A 4,750-nucleotide genomic window follows, 5' to 3' on the forward strand; every position below is an offset into this window, starting at 1 on the left:
ACACGCTATGGGTTGGGCATGGTCTGTGGATTTAACACACGCTAAGGGTTGTGCATGGTCTGTGGATTGAACACACTGCATGGGTTAACCATGGTCTGTGGATTGAACACACTTCATGGGTTGAGCATGGTCTGTGGTTTGAACACAGGCTGTAGGGTGGGTATGGTCTGTAGATGTAATATGCTTTGGGTTTAGCAGCGACTGTAAAAACACGATTTAAAACTGTTTTATTCTACCAGGTAAGGCCTGCTGAGTTATATAGCTCTTTTTCAAAAGCCATCTGGACATAACTGATAGCTCAACGAAGCGGTGTATGTGGAAATTTATAGCACCCAAATACTAAAATTTAACACACACCAGGGATTGAGTATGGTCTGTGGATTTAACACACGCTATGGGTTGGGCATGGTCTGTGGATTTAACACACGCTATGGGTTGGGCATGGTCTGTGAATTTAACACACGTTATGGGTTGGGCATGGTCTGTGGATTTAACACACGCTATGGGTTGGGTATGGTCTGTGGATTTTTACACACGCTATGGGTTGGGTATGGTCTGTGGATTTAACACACGCTGTGGGTTGGGTATGGTCTGTGGATTAAACACACGCTATGGGTTGGATATGGTCTGTGGATTTAACACACGCTATGGGTTGGGCATGGTCGGCGGATTGAACACAGGTCGGTGGATTTAACACACGCTATGGATTGGACATGGTCTGTGGATTTAACAAACGCTATGGTTTGGGTATGGTCTGTTGATTTAACACACGCTATGGGTTGGGCATGGTCTGTGGATTTAACAAACGCTATGGTTTGGGTATGGTCTGTGGATTTAACACACGCTATGGGTTGGGCATGGTCTGTGGATTTAACAAACGCTATGGTTTGGGTATGGTCTGTGGATTTAACACACGCTATGGGTTGGGCATGGTCTGTGGATTTAACAAACGCTATGGTTTGGGTATGGTCTGTGGATTTAACACATGCTATGGGTTGGGCATGGTCTGTGGATTGAACACAGGTCTGTAGATTTAACACGCTATGGATTGGACATGGTCTATAAATTTAACACACGCTATGGTTTGGGTATGGTCTGTGGATTTAACACAGGTCTGTAGATTTAACACACGCTATGGATTGGACATGGTCTGTGGATTTAACACACGCTATGGGTTGGGCATGGTCTGTGGATTGAACACAGGTCTGTAGATTTAACACACGCTATGGATTGGACATGGTCTGTGGATTTAACACACGCTATGGGTTGGGCATGGTCTGTGGATTTAACACACGCTAAGGGTTGTGCATGGTCTGTGGATTGAACACACTGCATGGGTTAACCATGGTCTGTGGATTGATCACACTTTATGGGTTGAGCATGGTCTGTGGTTTGAACACAGGCTGTAGGGTGGGTATGGTCTGTAGATGTAATATGCTATGGGTTTAGCAGCGACTGTAAAAACACGATTTAAAACTATGTTTTATTCTACCAGGTAAGGCCTGCTGAGTTATATAGCTCTTTTTCAAAAGCCATCTGGACATAACTGATAGCTCAACGAAGCGGTGTATGTGGAAATTTATAGCACCCAAATACTAAAATTTAACACACACCAGGGATTGAGTATGGTCTGTAGATTTAACACACGCTATGGGTTGGGCATGGTCTGTGGATTTAACACACGCTATGGGTTGGGTATGGTCTGTGAATTTTTACACACGCTATGGGTTGGGTATGGCCTGTGGATTTAACACACGCTGTGGGTTGGGTATGGTCTGTGGATTTAACACACGCTATGGGTTGGGTATGGTCTGTGGATTTAACACACGCTATGGGTTGGGCATGGTCTGTGGATTTAACACACGCTATGGTTTGGGTATGGTCTGTGGATTTAACACACGCTGTGGGTTGGGCATGGTCTGTGGATTTAACAAACGCTATGGGTTGGGCATGGTCTGTGGATTTAACAAACGCTATGGTTTGGGTATGGTCTGTTGATTTAACACACGCTATGGGTTGGGCATGGTCTGTGGATTTAACAAACGCTATGGTTTGGGTATGGTCTGTGGATTTAACACACGTTATGGGTTGGGCATGGTCTGTGGATTTAACAAACGCTATGGTTTGGGTATGGTCTGTGGATTTAACACATGCTATGGGTTGGGCATGGTCTGTGGATTGAACACAGGTCTGTAGATTTAACACGTTATGGATTGGACATGGTCTATAAATTTAACACACGCTATGGTTTGGGTATGGTCTGTGGATTTAACACAGGTCTGTAGATTTAACACACGCTATGGATTGGACATGGTCTGTGGATTTAACACACGCTATGGGTTGGGCATGGTCTGTGGATTTAACAAACGCTATGGTTTGGGTATGGTCTGTTGATTTAACACACGCTATGGGTTGGGCATGGTCTGTGGATTTAACAAACGCTATGGTTTGGGTATGGTCTGTGGATTTAACACATGCTATGGGTTGGGCATGGTCTGTGGATTGAACACAGGTCTGTAGATTTAACACGCTATGGATTGGACATGGTCTATAAATTTAACACACGCTATGGTTTGGGTATGGTCTGTGGATTTAACACAGGTCTGTAGATTTAACACACGCTATGGATTGGACATGGTCTGTGGATTTAACACACGCTATGGGTTGGGCATGGTCTGTGGATTGAACACAGGTCTGTAGATTTAACACACGCTATGGATTGGACATGGTCTATGGATTTAACACACGATATGGGTTGATCATGGTCGGTGGATTGAACACAGGTCTGTGGATTTAACACACGCAATGGATTGGACATGGTCTGTGGATTGAACACACTTCATGGGTTGAGCATGGTCTGTGGTTTGAACACAGGCTGTAGGGTGGGTATGGTCTGTAGATGTAATATGCTTTGGGTTTAGCACCGACTGTAAAAACACGATTTAAAACTGTTTTATTCTACCAGGTAAGGCCTGCTGAGTTATATAGCTCTTTTTCAAAAGCCATCTGGACATAACTGATAGCTCAACGAAGCGGTGTATGTGGAAATTTATAGCACCCAAATACTAAAATTTAACACACACCAGGGATTGAGTATGGTCTGTGGATTTAACACACGCTATGGGTTGGGCATGGTCTGTGGATTTAACACACGCTATGGGTTGGGCATGGTCTGTGAATTTAACACACGTTATGGGTTGGGCATGGTCTGTGGATTTAACACACGCTATGGGTTGGGTATGGTCTGTGGATTTTTACACACGCTATGGGTTGGGTATGGTCTGTGGATTTAACACACGCTGTGGGTTGGGTATGGTCTGTGGATTAAACACACGCTATGGGTTGGATATGGTCTGTGGATTTAACACACGCTATGGGTTGGGCATGGTCGGCGGATTGAACACAGGTCGGTGGATTTAACACACGCTATGGATTGGACATGGTCTGTGGATTTAACAAACGCTATGGTTTGGGTATGGTCTGTTGATTTAACACACGCTATGGGTTGGGCATGGTCTGTGGATTTAACAAACGCTATGGTTTGGGTATGGTCTGTGGATTTAACACACGCTATGGGTTGGGCATGGTCTGTGGATTGAACACAGGTCTGTAGATTTAACACGCTATGGATTGGACATGGTCTATAAATTTAACACACGCTATGGTTTGGGTGTGGTCTGTGGATTTAACACAGGTCTGTAGATTTAACACACGCTATGGATTGGACATGGTCTGTGGATTTAACACACGCTATGGGTTGGGCATGGTCTGTGGATTGAACACAGGTCTGTAGATTTAACACACGCTATGGATTGGACATGGTCTGTGGATTTAACACACGCTATGGGTTGATCATGGTCAGTGGATTGAACGCAGGTCTGTAGATTTAACACAAGCAATGGATTGGACATGGTCTGTAGATTTAACACACGCTTTGGGTTGGGCATGGTCTGTGGATTTAACACACGCTAAGGGTTGTGCATGGTCTGTGGATTGAACACACTGCATGGGTTAACCATGGTCTGTGGATTGAACACACTTTATGGGTTGAGCATGGTCTGTGGTTTGAACACAGGCTGTAGGGTGGGTATGGTCTGTAGATGTAATATGCTATGGGTTTAGCAGCGACTGTAAAAACACGATTTAAAACTATGTTTTATTCTACCAGGTAAGGCCTGCTGAGTTATATAGCTCTTTTTCAAAAGCCATCTGGACATAACTGATAGCTCAACGAAGCGGTGTATGTGGAAATTTATAGCACCCAAATACTAAAATTTAACACACACCAGGGATTGAGTATGGTCTGTAGATTTAACACACGCTATGGGTTGGGCATGGTCGGTGGATTTAACACACGCTATGGGTTGGGCATGGTCTGTGAATTTAACACACGTTATGGGTTGGGCATGGTCTGTGGATTTAACACACGCTATGGGTTGGGTATGGTCTGTGGATTTTTACACATGCTATGGGTTGGGTATGGCCTGTGGATTTAACACACGCTGTGGGTTGGTTATGGTCTGTGGATTTAACACACGCTATGGGTTGGGTATGGTCTGTGGATTTAACACACGCTATGGGTTGGGCATGGTCTGTGGATTTAACACACGCTATGGTTTGGGTATGGTCTGTGGATTTAACACACGCTGTGGGTTGGGCATGGTCTGTGGATTTAACAAACGCTATGGGTTGGGCATGGTCTGTGGATTTAACAAACGCTATGGTTTGGGTATGGTCTGTTGATTTAACA

Source organism: Petromyzon marinus, unplaced genomic scaffold (genome assembly GCF_048934315.1).
Source record: "Petromyzon marinus isolate PM22_M1 ecotype Great Lakes invasive population unplaced genomic scaffold, UKy_Petmar_22M1.pri1.0 PM_G_Scaffold_70, whole genome shotgun sequence".
In the NCBI taxonomy this organism is placed as follows: domain Eukaryota; kingdom Metazoa; phylum Chordata; class Hyperoartia; order Petromyzontiformes; family Petromyzontidae; genus Petromyzon; species Petromyzon marinus.